At 46.3% G+C, this 16,591-nt stretch overlaps 1 protein-coding gene across 1 annotated transcript in view; it reads left to right on the plus strand.

Annotated features, from left to right (window-relative positions):
- The first annotated feature begins 243 nt into the window (after positions 1–243).
- The window catches only part of RCOR3 (REST corepressor 3), a 460,088-nt gene continuing 443,740 nt past the window's right edge, over positions 244–16,591 (plus strand). Inside the window, exon 1 of the mRNA XM_089777424.1 lies at positions 244–344. The gene's annotated coding sequence lies outside the window, so the exon portion shown is untranslated. The remainder of the gene's footprint in view (positions 345–16,591) is intronic.

Consider the following 16,591-nt stretch of genomic DNA (forward strand, 5'->3'; position numbering starts at 1 on the left):
CCTTTTTTTGCTAACACAGTGAGGCCAGCACTTTGTTTGTTTTGGTGGAGTCTTTGTTTGCCCAGGGAGCCCAGCATGTATAGGGGGAGGAGGGGCGGAGAGGCTGCTTTTGTCTGCTGTTCGGCAGCCTGTTGCTCAGGGGAGGGGGCAGCCTGTTGCTGGCAGGGGGGGAGGAGGGAGGCGTGCAGGATGCGAGGCCGTGGGGGGGGGGGCAGCGGGCGTGGGGGGGCACTTTTCCTCTGCCCGGCAGCTCTGCGGGATCCCTGTCCCTGTGGCCAGCTGCTGCAGGCAGAGGCCAGTTGGAGCCGGCCGAAGAGGAGGAGAAGGTGGATTCTAGGACCCAGGTGAGCGAGCCCCGGGGACACTGCTGCGCTCCGCTCCCGGGAGCCCGGCATGTATAGAGGGGAGGAGGGGCAGAGAGGCTGCTTTTGTCTGGTCGGCAGCCTGTTGCTCAGGGGAGGGGGCAGCCTGTTGCTGGCAGGGGGGGCAGCGGGCGTGGGGAGGCATTGTTCCTCTGCCCGGCAGCTCTGCGGGACCCCAGTCGGAGCCGGCCCGAGGAGGAGGAGGATCCTAGGACCCAGGTGAGCGAGCCCCGGGAATGCTGCTGCGCATGTGCGGGAGTTGCCTCACCCCGTTCGTATCTAGGGATCCGACGTAAGTCGGATCCACGTAAGTCGGGGACTGCCTGTAACTATGTAACACATTAAAGGAAGATACATTAGCAAATTATTCATACTGTTGTATCTTCACTCACCTAGGCCAGACATCCTGTTTACAAAGGCAATGTCAGAGCTTCAGGGCCATTTCATACATCACTTATTATTTACAGAAACATAAGAATATAGGGCTGGAAGGGACCTCAAGAAAAAATCAAGGCCCTTCCTTAGGACTAAATAAAGCTAGACCATCCTTGACAGATTTTTGTCAAACCTGTTCTTAAAAACCTCCAACCTCCAAAGACTTATCTAGCCCCTCCTTCAATCTTCTTTTCTAAAAACTAATGCCCAATTTTTTTAATCCATCATCATTTTTGTTGCTCTGTTCTAGACTATCTTGAATTTGTCCACATCTCTCCTAAAGAGTGGCACCCAGAATTGTCAGGAGTAATCCATGTGAGTCCTAACCAGTGCTGAGATGAACTGGCCAATTACCTCCCTTATCTTACATACAACACTCTTGTTAATGACCCTCCCTTCCCCCCCCCCCGTCCCCCCAAACTGATATTACCTTTTTCCCAGCTGTGTCATGTTGATGATTCTGATTCAATTTGTGATCTACTGTCCCCATCCCTTTTTCAGCAGTATTACCATCTAGTCAATTATTCCTCAGTTTGTAGTTGTGCATTTGAGTTTTTTCTTCTCATAGGAAGTACTTTGCACTTGACTTTATTGAAGATAGACCATCTCTCCAGTTTGTCATGGTCCTTTAGAATTCTAATCCTGTCCTCCAAAGTGCATACAATCTTTCCCAGCTTGATGACATCAGCAAATTTTATGAGCATACTCTCCACACCATTATTCAATGAAAATATTCACTGGTTCCAGAACCAGGACTGACTCCTGCATGACTCCACTAGATATGCTGTCCCAGTTTGACAGCAAACCATTGATAACTATTCTGAGTATGGTCTTTCAACAGGTTGTGCACCTACCTTATAATAAATCCGCCTAAACCACGTTCCCCTAATTTGCTTATTAGACTGTCATGTAGGACCATATCAAAAGCCTTGCTAAAATCAGGATATATCATACTTACTACTTACTACTTTCTCTCTTTTTTATATACACTAGACCAGCAACCTTGTCAAAGAAAGAAATAAGAATCTTGTTTCATGACTTCTTAACAAATCAATAGTGGCTGTTCCTTATAATCAGAAATCCTAGTTTTCCTGATTAAAATGTTCCAAAATTCTCTGATAAGACAAAATTAAAATGGAATGTATCTCTAGCCATCTATTATATATTTTGTAGAGTTTGTTTGTTTGTGGATTTGTTTGTTCAAAATAAAGTCACACTTTGAGATTACCTACAGATACAAAATTTTTGCATAAATAATTCTGCCACTTAAATTAGCAGAATGCACTTCTTTTTACACCAGAATATACTGGATGAAAGGTTTAAATTATTATTTTTGTTTTTCACTAAAAAATGTAATGAGTATTATGATTATAGTTCCTAAAATATATGCTAACAAACTGTCATTTTAGTGCAAAAAATGTTTACTGTTACAAATCACAAAATAATTCAGATTATTTACAGAGAGAGTAATGGAAACAATAGGAGTGTAGTAGGTCAGGACCTACTGACCTACTAGTATGTATGTATAACTCAGCACGTTGGGATTGGTCCTGCTTTGGGCAGGGGGTTGGTCTTGATGACCTCCTTAGGTCTCTTCTGGCTCTATGATTCTATGATACGTTCATTCCTTATTACACTTTGTGGGTATTTTAAGGGAGTGGATGGGGGTTCCCTACTTTGTGTTTTGGTTTCTTTTTTGTCATGTTAGATTGTAATTCCTAAAGCAGACAACTTGTTTACTTACCAGATCAGGGTTAGGTCTACACTACGGAGTTTTTCTGGGATCCCGGAAAAACTCCGCCACATCCAAGGAACATTTCTGCTCTTCTGAAATTTGGAAGCCCTGCTCTTTTGGAAGCCCTGTAAACCTCATATCACAAGGAAGAAGGGTGCCTAGTGTAGATGGGCCAAATTTTGGAAAAGCCTCTTCCAAAAAAAGAATCGAAAAAAAGGATGCAAATTGTGGAGTGCAATTTGCATACCTTTTTCTGAAAAATAAGTGTAGTGTATGTTGGAGGCAAAGGACGAGCAAGGGGAGAGTTAAAATGGTGGTTGTTCTTTTTCACCTGTTAATGTTATTTGGCTCCCTAAACTGTTGGAGTGTTGTCTGTTAACCCCTCTCCCTTCCCTGAGTGAGTGCAGAAGAATGTCTGAGGTAAACAGCAGGAGTAAACAACAATGCACACGGCCCCCAGCAGGGAATGCACACGGCCCCAAGAGGCCTAGACTCAGAGGCTGCATGTGGCTGATCCTTAAAGGAGAGAGGGACAGAGACACAGTGGTTGTTGGCCATCAAGTGGAGCCTCCCAGAACGCCCTCTGCTCGGATCGCCTGGCCAGCGGACCAGCTTAGGAGTCAACTTGGGAAGATCAAACAATATGAACTCCCTCCTGCTCGCCTTATCATCCTGCCTGGGACTGTAAGTGTGATTGAGTGTATGAGTGAGATTCCCCTCCCTTCCCAGTTTTAGTTGAATAAACAAACCCTTTACAGTCCTATGTGGTGATCCCCTCTCCTTAGTGTTTAAAGCAGTTGCAATCCACATCCCCTTGCAACATTTTTGGTGGAGATGCCGGGGAGGAGGGGATAAGTAAAAGTCCTTTCCCCATGGGAAGTTGAGACGGTGAACTTTGGGGGACTGGGGTGCATTGAAACGTGGTAGGCTAGCAACCCACGGCACACAGTCCAGGTTCCCGAAAACAAGATGCCCATTTGGGGTAAAGGAAAGGGAGGTGTAAAGGACTCCCAGAAGGGAGGAGAAGGCTGGAGTGCAGCACCTATGCCAGGACCCCTGAGGGAATAGATCCAAAGTAAAGGGGCTGACCCCTGGACTCAAGGGGCGGTGCTCTCTGGTGCTTCAGTGACTGATTTGGAACTAATGATGGAAAAATACGTGTTGTTGTATAAGCCAGACAAGGGAGGTAAGGAGAGAGCAGCTGCTTGGCTGCTATGGCAGGCAGTGCATCAGTGGCAGGCAGCTAAGAGTCAGCTAGCACAGGATGTGGAGCAGTTGAAGGAACAGAAGAAGGAACTGGAGAAAGAACAAGATATGTGGAAAGCTCAGGTGCTTACAGCCAGCGCCCAAGCCTCTTCTCTTTCTGTTGCTGCCATACAAGTGGCAGCTGCGGAAGAGGAACGGGAGCATGTCCAGGAGGAGAATAGAACTTTAAGTGAAAGGGTACAGTGTCTCAAGGAGTTAGTTTTGGGAGAGAGTAGGCCAGAGGGAAGGCTGCTTTCTAAGGGAAGAGTAGCAGCTGTAGGGCTTCCTAAGAGAAGTGATCAATCCCTAGACTGGGGTGAAGATTGGGATGGGGATATTTGGGGTGACCTGGATCACCCAGATCCAGACCCTGGAGGGCCAGATCTCAGACATCGGGTTGCAGCGATCCAGGGGGTAGTCCAGACTTATGGGCCCACCCCCCAAGGGGGAGGAGAGGCCCCGAACATTGGGCATACGGTGGCAGAGACCGAGATAACCCCCGCACAGGCGGTGGAGTTGGCCAAAACCTTAGGAGGACCCTCTCGTTCTGGATTCAGTGGATGGTCCCGAGATCTGGTGACTTTGTGCCTGGATCAGAGCCTAAATATGACGGAGGCTCTGTGGGTACTAAAGGCAGCATCCGGATTGGGAGGGGACTTAGCAGAGGTGGCCCGACAGCAGGCCTGTGATACCACACATAAAGATATATTTGAGAAGCTGATGGGAATGACATCAGCTGTGGGACCACGAGCATTGCTGGCAGAGCTGGTTTCAGCAGCTGCCACACCAGGGGAAGACCCCACTAGGTTTGTGGAAAGGATGGTTCTCCTGGCATGTCTGTGTGGTCGGGGTGTCCCTGTTGCAGCAAGGAGTGGTATCCCCACGTCGATAGCCCAAATAGCTTTACCAGTGGACGAATTAAGGCTAATTGCACAGGGTCTCCCAATGTATATACAGCAGGCAATAGGGAGATGGAGGCCTGGGGAACCTGCAGACGTGGAAGCCTTGCTGGATGCCGTCCACCAGGCTGCCCTTGTTACCCCACCACCCACAGACAGGCCACCTACTTAGCAGAAGCCCAAACAATCACTCACCCAGAAAACATTTGGTTCACCGTGGTCAACTGGAGCGAGTGTCAGTGATTCAAGAAAACTACCATGCTTTATGTTAATCTGGTTATGTGAGTTTTCTTTTAAAACAGATGGTGCCAGTATCCTGGAGCTCAGGGGCATTTGGACTTGCAGTTTTTCCCACCACCTGCAGAACGGACCCCATGGTGGAATGAGACAACAGGCACGCATGTGAACCATTCCAACATTAATTCAACTCTGTGGTATAAATCAGCAGACAAGTATCCCTCAATTCCTTTAAGGCCTTTTTTGCAAATTATTGCCACCACTGCTGATGGAACCGCCTTACCCATAATTGACCCATGTGGCCACTTAGGACCAAATTGGGGAGGGAACCCATCAAGAATAGGAGATTATTATAATACTCGTCTCCACACACGATGTACACCTTGGGTTCCATGAGTAGGCCCAGTAACCCTTCAACTGATCTGGCGGAATGGCAATGGGTCTTTAGCTGACCCAAGCAACTCTGTCTGGTGGGAGGGAATCTGGAAGCACACTAATATGGTTGCACGAACCACAACTTGCAATTGGTTCAACCGGCTTCAAGCCCAGCTTCAGAGGTGGGATCCTACTAATTCCTCCATTTTTCTTTCCACCAACTTGAGCTCACAGCAGCGGGTGATTTTGTGGTCCCAATGGTGGGATAGCAGTGTCCAAGCGATAGAGCCATGTGTCAAAGGTATTCTAAACTTATATGTAAACTGTGGAGGCCAGAACTGCAGATTTAGAGGATGACTGTTGCAACTGCGGGGGGGATGGGAACCTGGCCAGATAGTCCCGCGGTCCCCACCGTCACCTCTAATTTGTGCCCAAATTCCCTCTCTACAGGTTACGGTGGCTCAGTTGGTTTTGTATCGGATTCAATTTGACATGTCTTTAATTAATGTGTCCACCGTGTGGCCCAATTGTTCCCGCCTGGTAGAAGCATGGTTGAAATTAGCTCTTAACCCCCCTTACCGTGCTAAGCGGGATTTGGGAGGGTGGGTTTTGGGAGGCTTGGGCATGGGAGCAGGCTTTTTAAATGCTGTAGACATTGAAGTGGTGGCCAACAAGTTATCTGCCACAGGGTCCCTATTTCAAAAGGCCCAAAAAACGGCTGCTAGTATTTCTGAGGACTTGGCAGCTGGGCAGAGTCTTGTTGCCTCAATGGGGGTTCTACCCCTCCATCTGTTAACTAATACCCTTTCGGCCTTGGTGAAATCTTTTGTCAATCATTCTTGGGCAGAACAGTGTTTAACAGTTAAGCAAGTTTTGTTTGTAAGCTGGTTCCAGCAACGTATTCTCCTAGACCAGGGTTTGGTACCAGGGGTGGTGCAACAGCATTTTACTGAAATAGATTGGAAATATGCTCACTGTATATCCTATGTGTCTAAAGGGCCCTGGACAGGGGTTCTGTCATTATTGGCAGTTCCCTAAAAGTCCCCACACTTTACCCTGTGTACCCTGGTTCCTATGCCCCAAGCTTTAGGACCGTCTCTATGGATTCCCCGTAGTGTTCACAGCCATCACCACCCACAACTGGGATTTTTAAATTTAGGCAAAGAGTGTGTAAGCCCAAGCTTTGGTCGATGGTTATGTCCTGCCAAAGCACCAGCCAAAGATGACTGTTATTCCCCATGGGATGCCGAAACCATGTGGGTGTTGCAGCGATTACAAGAACCAGTAGTGGTATTGACCCCCAGTCCACTATTTATGTGCGTGGTTTGGGCAAACTTATCTACTGCAGTGGTGTGGACCCCATCTTCCAATGCATCTTGGTGTGCACCCAGTAATTATACTTGTTGTGTATCTAACGTTATCGGGGTTGTAGTAGATGGGATATTTTCACCTGCCTTATTGCCTCCCCCAGTTGAGAATTTGGCTGTACAAGCAGTTATGTGGTCATACCGACCCCCCCCCCCCCCAAAAGCATTAACTTTACTGTTTGGGCTGAACTACAAAAGGATGCCCAACATAATCTTAAGAAAGCCAAAGCTGTGGCACAACAAATTAAAAATAAAGAAATACGCATTATTCAACAAAGTAAGCGCCTTGTAGAAATAGGGAATGAGGCTGTTCAAATTACTCAAAATCATTGGTGGGACATTTTTAAAGAGTGGTCAGGATCTGCCAGATCTATCTTACGAGTTCTGGTCCACCCTCATAGACTTTAAGGTCAGAAGAGACGATTATGATCATCTAGTCTGACCCCCTGCACAGTGCAGGCCACAGAATCTCATCCACCCCTCCTAGAATAATCCTCTCACCTATGTCTCAGATATTGAAGCCTTCAAATACTTTGAAGGCCCCAAGATGCAGAGAATCCTTCAGCTGTGATCTGTGCCCCATGCTACAGAGGAAGGCGAAAAACCTCCAGGGTCTCTGCCAATCTACCCTCTTGTGGGACTCTTGTTATTGTTAATTGTGTTCTTTAGTGTATTTTTATGTCTATGTTGTTATACTCGTAAATTGGTAAATAGGGTAGTATGCCTTCAAAAGGTAACCTTTGCCCTCCAACGCCATCACCTAATGGGATGATCAATAGATCAAGGGGTGGGGTGTTGGAGGCAAAGGAGGAGCAAGGGGAGAGTTAAAATGGTGGCTGTTCTTTCTCACCTGTTAATGTTATTTGGCTCCCTAAACTGTTGGAGTGTTGTCTGTTAACCCCTCTCCCTTCCCTGAGTGAGTGCAGAAGAATGTCTGAGGTAAACAGCAGGAGTAAACAACAATGCACACGGCCCCCAGCAGAGAATGCACACGACCCCAAGAGGCCCAGACTCAGAGGCTGCATGTGGCTGATCCTTAAAGGAGAGAGGGACAGAGACACAGTGGTTGTTGACCATCAAGTGGAGCCTCCCAGAACGCCCTCTGCTCGGATCGCCTGGCCAGTGGACCAGCTTAGGAGTCAACTTGGGAAGATCAAACAATATGAACTGCCTCCTGCTCGTCTTATCATCCTGCCTGGGACTGTAAGTGTGATTCAGTGTATGAGAGTATGTCTACACTACAAAGTTAATTCGAACTAACGGAGCTTGCCCGGGACTGCAAGAGGCGGGCACCCGCCTGAGCTAGTGCAGACATCGTGGACCTCGTCCACGATCTCCGCACTAGGCACAGGAAAGTGGCCGTCTAGGGCAGGAGAGCTGCCAGCCTGGCCACCCAGGAGCAGGTGTGCAAGAGAATCAAGGGGGTCCACTGAGACCCCTGATCCTGAGCCCTGAGCTTACAATGGCCGTCCTGGGTCAGACCAAAGGTCCATCTAGCCCAGTAGCCTGTCTGCTGACAGCGGCCAACCCTAGGGACCCTGGAGGGGATGGACCGAAGACAGTGACCAAGCCATTTGTCTCGTGCCATCCCTCTCCAGCCTTCCACAAACCTTGGGCAGGGACACCACTCCTACCCCCTGGCTAATAGCACTCCATGGACCCAACCTCCATGACTCAACCTCCATGACTAGTTCTAGCCTTCATAGCCTCCTGCAGCAAGGAGTTCCACAGGTTGACTCTTTGCTTTGTGAAGAACAACTTTCTGTTACTAGTTTGAAGCCTGCTACCCATTCCTTTCCTTTGGTGTCCTCTAGTCCTTCTTTATGGGAACTAATGAAGAACTTTTCTGTATGCACCCTCTCCATCCAACTCCTGCTTTTAGAGACCTCTATCCTGTCCCCCCTCCGTCTCCTCTTTTCTAAGCTGAAAAGTCCCAGTCTCTTTAGCCTCTCTTCATATGGGACCTGTTCCCAACCCCTGATCATTTTAGTTGCCCTCCCCTCTCCCAGCCTCTCTCTTCCCCTCTCCCACCTCCTTTTCCCAGTCTCCCCCAGTTTTGTTCAATAAAGACAGATTCCATTTTGGAAAACACGTTATCTTTATTTTGTACATCAAGAAGAGTTGCTAGGGAAGGGTAAGTGGAAGGAGGTGAGGGAGGAATGGGGTACGAGCCCCTGATGGGGAGGACTGGGCTGGCTCTGCGGGCTTCTGAGGGTGGAAGCTCTCCTGCAGCCCCCCAATTGCCTCCTCTCCCCAGATGGCAGCCTGCGGCAAGTGCAGCTGGTCTGATGGCCGAGTGCTGTGATGTGCCCAGTGTGGGTAGTCCGGGCACTCCAAGCCAGGACTGCTTTGCAAGCGGGGCACCCCTGAGAACTGTCTGTCCAGGGTGGGGGTCGGGACCCTTTAAGCACAGCCCTCGGCTATCCTGAGACAGCATCTCCACGCTCTAAGTCCTCCTCTGATGCCCTGCCGGCACTGCTTCCGGCCATCCTTAAGCCCGGTTCAGGGTCCACTTAATGTGGACATGTTGTTTGAATTAGCAAGACGCTAATTCAAACTAGTTTTTTAGTCTGGAACCGTTAGTTCGAATTAGCTTAGTTCGAATTAACTAATTCGAACTAAGTTAGTTCGAATTAACGTTGTAGTGTAGACATACCCTGAGTGAGATTCCCCTCCCTTCCCAGTATTAGTTGAATAAACAAACCCTTTACACTCCTAAGTGGTGATCCCCTCTCCTTAGTGTTTAAAGCAGTTGCAATCCACATCCCCTTGTAACAGTGTAGACATAGCCCAGGAGTCACCAGTGTTGGTGGTCAGGACAGTGATGTAGTAAATTCAGGATTTACTGGTGTAGCATCCTGACAGGTCTCCTGCTCCATCGGTGATGATAAACATTTGGCTGTGTGCATTTTCACACGTTCCCTCAGAACATCATGCCAGCTCTGTGCAGGAAGCTAGCATAATAGACTTCACGAGAACCCCCAAAGACCACAGACTCAGCTAAGATAAGGCGGCATCTGAGTCAGGTTTATCTTATGCATTAATGACATGTTTGGTGCCTCCCCTTGTACTTTCCTCCAAAGCATTCCTGTTCACCTGTTGTTATGCTTTTACTCCTGTTGTTTCAAACTATTTTATTATGTAATAAGTTGGGGTGTCCTTGTACTGTCCTGGTGGAATGTATTTACCTATTTCAGTCCTAGTGCCGAGAGACACTGACTTGTAGGCAAACATCTGCTATTGACAAGGCCTGTCTGTTACTCATAGTATAACGCTTGCTTACTTTGGTTCAGGCACCAGGCCCATGCTTCAGGCTTGCTCTTCCTCCCACAACAAGTTTCTGATTCAAATTTACTATGTCAGGTAATTAGTAAATGAATAAAATGAATAATGCTTGAAGTTGAAATCCTACAAATTTATAGCTGATCTTTTACTACCCTTTTGAAAACACATCACTAAAAAATTCTATTACAGCTATTTAATCTCTTGTACTTTCCTATAAGTGCAATCTATGCAAAATGGCTTTGCCCACTCAACAATGGGTCTCACCTGCTTGTAGCATAAATGAGTGGCAGTTGAAGACTGTTTTACTGATTATTTACAATTTAAAGCAAATTTAACACCTACCAATACCATCAGTCATTATTATAAAATAAAGTAGAATTGCAATTTGTAATCTACAGCTTTATCTACAACCATGGTCACAAACCCATCAATCGTGTGTGGGGGGGGGGAGGACGGGACTATGACAAGTTAATCGCAAGGCAACCCAGTCCCCTGTCATTCCGCTTACCCCAAGAAAGAGCCCATGCTGGCACTACCTCATGCAAAAATGGAAGTAGGCTGACTTTCCGCGGCATGGAGGGAAGTCCTGCAGCTGTAAGCCAAAACCAGCATCTCAGGAAGCATACAGGCTGCTCTTCACCTCCCACAAAGAGCTGGTGCGTTTCCTGAAATGCCAGGTCTGTTGCGCCTCCGGGGACTTCCTTCTCCTTGCCTGTGGGGGGAGTAGGAGTCCTGGGACTGCAGCAGCTCCAATTGCTCAGGAACCGTGCGCAGCTGTGGAGAGCAGAGGAAGAGTGTGCTTCCTGAGCAGTTAGAGCGGGTGCAGTCATGGAACTGCTACTCTTCCCCGCTCCCACACACCAAGGCAGCAGGGGGAAGGAAGTCCCCGGCAGCATGACAGACCTGGCGTTTCAGGAAGCGCGCTGCCTGTTTGGAGAGGGGGGGAACAGCACACGTGCTTCCTGAGATCTGGACCTGGTGAACAGCTGAGGGACCCCCAGGCACTGGCTGAGCTGTCTCTGTCCCCTCCCCCCACCCAGACCCCCACGAGTACCTTGCCCCCTGCCCCAGGCCCCACCAACACCCTGCCCCCTGGCCACATTCCTACCTGCATCCTGTCCCCTGCTCAGGGCCCCACCAGCACCCTGCTCCTGCCCCCTGGCCAGACCCCATCCAGTACCCTGCCTCTGCTTTGTGGCCAGACACCCTCCAGCACCCTGCTCCTGTCCCTTCTCTCCTGGCCAGACACCTACCTCCAGCTTGCTCCTGTACTCTATTTTTCACCCAGATTCTGCACCCCCATTCTTATCCCCCTCACTAGCAACCCTGTCCTGCACACTGGATCTCTAATTTTTGGACCCATCTCAGAGCATAAGAGTGACCCACACATTCCACTAACCCTGGAACTCCAGAAGAGTTAATCTGGCCTGAGGCCTTGAACATCCATCTTATCCAAATATTCTGTAACTTATTCTTTTCCCATTAGGGCTTGTGTTCCTTCCCCATTAGTAATATTACTTGCATTGAGGATCTGGTCACCCGTAACTTTTTATTGAAGACTGAAACCACACAGGCATTAAACCACCTCGGCTTTATCAATGATATCAATTATCTTTTCATCCCGTCACACTTTTATTCACCTCCTTCAAGCTCCTAATGAATTTAAAGAGCCTCATCTTATTGTATTTTATGCCCATTATAAGGTATCATTTTACACCTTAGCCTTTCTGATTTTATTCCTGCATGCTTGTGCTTTTCTTTTATATTCCTAACTGAAATAGTTCCCAGTTGTGCTTTTCATATTGTCTCACCTCAGAAACCACCAGCTCTCCTGTCCCACTTTTTCCTTAAGATAGTCTTCTCACAGGCATTTACCAGTTCTCTGATTTTGTTGAAGTTTGCTTGTTTTGAAACCCAGTGTCCTTATCCTGCTGCTCTCGTGCCTTCCTTTTCTTAGAATCATAAAGTCTGTCCTTTTATGATCACTTGCACCCAAGTTTTATTCCATCTTCAGACTCACTGGTCAGAAGTCTAAAATGGCTGTTACTTCCTTCACTTTCTGGAAAAAAAATTGTCCCTGATTCATTTCAATAATTTATTTGAAATTTTGTGTTTTGCCATGTTGCTTTTCCAACAGATGTTTGGCTCGTTTAAGTCCCCTATTACTATCAGGTCTTGGGGGGTGTTTGATTTCTGTTATGTGTTCTACAAATGCCCCATTTATCTCTTCTTCCTGGTTTGGTGATCTGTGGTCAACCACTGCATAATGAGGAAGAAAATGATGTAGATGCTTCAACTCAGATTAATTATCATGAAAGCAATTACATCCAACAGGCTGTTTATAAATGGACTGCAATAATTCAGGAGTGGTAGAAACAAATGCAAGGGCATTTGCTGGGTAGGTTACAGCAGCTTGGCTAAACCAAAGCCTGACAAAATAAATACGCAAACTTATACTGAAAGAAATCACTTCACCATCAATGCTGAAAGCCAAGTATACAAAACAGCCCAGGACCAATGTATTATATTGATGTGTAATACAGATTCGCTTCAGGTGTGAAAAATTGTGGATCCAACTGGGCTCTGCATATTTGGTCACATATCTCCTGTGCTGCACACTGACACAGCAGAATTCAGACTAGGCCCATCCAACCCAAGCACATTCGCACAAGCACTTCAACCTCATCTCCGCAACAGCCATATGGTATACGTGGAATAAGATTAATGATGACTGCAATCTGTGTGCTTTTGCATCCTGGAATCAGGAGGTCTCAATACAAGTTACTGATAGCCAGCCAAGTGCCAATCAGCCCGGGACCAATTTGAAGAAAATCATATTTTTAAAAAGTAGATGAAAAAAAACAATATTGTTGGAAGGCATATTGTCCTTGATCAAACTGTGAAATGCCCCTTGCTGGCAAGAAAACAGGATACAAAAAATGCTAGTTTTGCCTGCCAGGGCAGGCACCCAGCTGGCAATCAGATTGCTCCATAGCAGTTAATCCAGCTCAGAAGAACACTATTACTTGGAAACTGTTGAGATTTTTCTATGTGCTTGTTTAAGATGGCTCTTATTTTGTGCTATTTATACTCACTGATTAGGAAAGTCAGATGAATTTTTTGTCACTGTACATTCCTAATGCAGGCTGTTGTGTAGGACTGCATAACATGGTTGCCTGAGCTCTTGCTTGGATTCCAGATGAAGATGTAGAACTTTTCATGATCATGAACAATTAAAGTAATCTAATGTGACTTTAAATCTGAGTCCCATAAAAACTACTCATATCAACATACAGAAGTAGAGAAAACAATTTAGCAAAAGGCAGTATCTATATAAACAATGAGGAGTCCTGTGGCAACTTAAAGACTAACAGACTGAAACACACTTTAACATGGCTATCCCTCTGAAATAATATCTACATAACAGAACTGCAAAATCCACTCCATTGTAAACCCAATTTTGACCCTTCTACATACAAACTCCCCAATTCTCTTTCAACTTCAAATGAGGCTGTAGCCAAGCAAATGTGAGCTGTGGCCAAGCACGCAATATTTTAAACAAAAGTTGAGATTACTGAGATAACCTATTTTAAAGATAGACAGAAAAAGGGGGTATTCAAGTTTGAAAATTATCTATTGCTTTTTTGCCACAGCTTGCCTACAAGACAGCTCATTCTAAAGACTTCAGTGATACTGAGGATATATAGTACAGAATCATAGAATCAAAGACTACTAGAACTGGAAGGGACCTTGAAAGGTCATCAAGTCCAGTCCCCTGCCCTCACGGCAGGACCAAGTACTATCTAGATCACCCCTGATAGATGTCTATCCAACCTGCTCTCAAATATCTCCAGTGATGGAGATTCCACAACTCTCCAAGCAATATATTCTGACTTTATTCCTCTAACAGTTAGGAAATTTTTCCCTAATGTCCAAGCTAAACCTCCCTTGCTGCAATTTAAGCCCATTGCATCTTGCCCTATACTCATTTTTCTCTCTCTTCCCTGTAACATCCTTTTAGGTACTTGAAAACCAACAAGAGACACTGTAAAGAAACATAAAGAAGCTAAAACAAAGAAAATTGCTGCCTTGTTTCCTTTCTTCCCACTACCAAAGGAATAGTCAGTGTTTCAATGCCAGTATTACTAACTCCTCAGACTGGCTTAAAAAAAAATCACAAGATTTTTCAAACCTACAATGTTGGAGTTCTGGTTTGCTTTCTTGCTTATGACTGTTTAGCATCCAACATTTTCAGGCCTTTTTAGCCAACCAAGAAAGCCTGAAGCTTCCTTTTTAAAAGCTTTTCACATTTGAAAAAACATCAAAAAGACTTGGCAAAGCCACAGTTATTGACATTTTATTGTTTAATCTTACAATACTGCATCTCTCTCCTGAAGTCCCAATGCCTGGAACCATGGCCAACAGCAGAAGGGCATGAACATGGGAATACTTTGCAGGGCAAGACTAGATGAAATATAAGGATTAAAAGCTTTGCACCATTGCACTAACAGGGACTCCCAGTGTTGTTCTTTAGCACTGGTTGTAGCTATTCATGAGCTCCACAGTTCTCTTTTGATCTGCTACCTCCTGTCTCTGAACCTTAACTCTAGGAGAAGGGGAAAAGTCACAAGCCCTGCAGAGCTTAAGGGACAGGGAACAGTTTCCTCTGGAGGTCCTTTAGTAACAGCTCCTTTCTATATTCCAAATCCTTCAGCCCTACTTCCCAGCCTTGAGCCCCCTCCTGCACCCTGATCCCTTCATCCCCAGAGCCTCTGTCACAGACCTGAGCCCTTCATCCCTGGCTGCAGTCAGAGCCCTTACACCCCAGTACCCCAACTCTCTGCCCCCCCACACTCAGAACGCCTAGGCCCGACTCTGCCACATGAATTGTATTATGTGCATCTATACGAAGGTGGTGTGTCTCACGTCACCTCCACAGTGGTGCACATAGCAGAATTCATTCTGCTTAGGGGTTGGAAAAGTTAGAGGGAACACTGCTGACCACTCTAGTCATTTAACAAAGACAGTCTCAAGTGTCGAATGCAATTAAAATTTCCATTGCTAAGATCTTTCAGAATGAAGAGATAGTTCTGCATTATTATTGGATTCTGTGAAGTATTCACTTTTCAATGTAACCTCGAGGCTAAACATCAGCAGATGACAAAAACAAATGAAGGAAGGAAGAGTGGTAATACAAGAAGAGTTTTATTGCTTATGAGCTGCTATTTTTTGGCTAGTTTACAGTCCATTTGGCAGTGTAGTAAGTTGAGGGTTGGTAACATGGAGTCATCAGGCCTGAATAAAGGCCTGTAACGTGAAAACAGCAACAGGCCTGGAATGTAGTAGGCAAGACTTTGGTTCAATAACACAGAAGATAAGAAAGAGGCCCTAATGATAATTGTGTGGTTGTGTAAGTTGGGTTGAGCATGGAGGGACATAGGGACACAGATTTTATGCCAGAGGGGAGTAGCGGAGCATCTTAATAGGAAATGTCTTGGTACCAAAGACTCCCCCAAAACTAATGTACATACCGACCAAGATTCAGGACCGGGTCAAAGTTGACAGTATGAAGGATAGTAGGTAAGCCCCCTGCTGCAAGGTGAAGGGTGGTAACTAGACAACAGAGAGTGGCAATCTGGTAAGTAAAGAAATTATGCAAATTGTTTGTACATGTCTATAAAAGGGCACAGCAAAGGGTGAGCGCCGACCAACCGGGGGGGTGTGAAGGGGAAGGAGTGCACTAGGCCCCTGGAATGGCAGGTGTCATTGTCGAGACTTAGGGTATGTTTAGACTACATGGCTCTGTCGCCAGAGCCATGTAGATTAGTTTACTAGACATACCCAAATGAAGTGGTGATTTAAATAATCACCGCTACATTTAAATTAAAATGGCTGCCTCACTGTGCTGATCAGCTGTTTGGCGGCACAGAGCTGTAGTCTGGACGCTCCGCAGTTGACATGAAAGGCATCTGTCGACCTCCCCAGTATGCCTCGTGGGATGAGGTTTACCGGAGAGGTCGACAAATGCCTTTGATGTTGACCGCAGAGCATCCAGACTATAGCACTGTGCCGCCGAACAGCTGATTGGCACAGTGCGGCAGCCATTTTAATTTAAATGAAGCAGCGATTATTTAAATTGCCGCTTCATTTGCGTATATCTAGTAAACTAATCTACATGGCGCTGACGACAGAGCCATGTAGTCTAGACATACCCTTATAGAATGCACAGTGGCTTAACATTGGCTAAGCACTGTTAATATCTGTCATTTGGTAACAGGGCTGGTATGTGTTGATACATTGTCAATGCTTGCAGAATGCACGGTGGCTTGGCATTGAGACATTATAGTAACAACTGTTAATGCATAGCATTTGGCAATAAACCTGCTTGATTGGTTTCATCTTTGCCTGAATCTGTCATTTCCGGGGGCTCTCACAGATCCACTGTGTTGACCCAAGTGCATGGGGTTTAGCACTTTAGATAAAGGGAGCACATGCACGCATGCAGCCGAAAGTTTATCATCACTGATTGAATAGAGGACCTGTCAGGAATGAACTGGGACAACCCCGAAACCCTGACTGACAATAGGCAGTGCCAAATAAAATTAGATTTTCCTTCAAGTACACTCTCTCTCTCTCTCTCTCTCTCTCTCT

Source organism: Pelodiscus sinensis, chromosome 3 (genome assembly GCF_052426305.1).
Source record: "Pelodiscus sinensis isolate ZL-2025 chromosome 3, ASM5242630v1, whole genome shotgun sequence".
Lineage (NCBI taxonomy): Eukaryota > Metazoa > Chordata > Testudines > Trionychidae > Pelodiscus > Pelodiscus sinensis.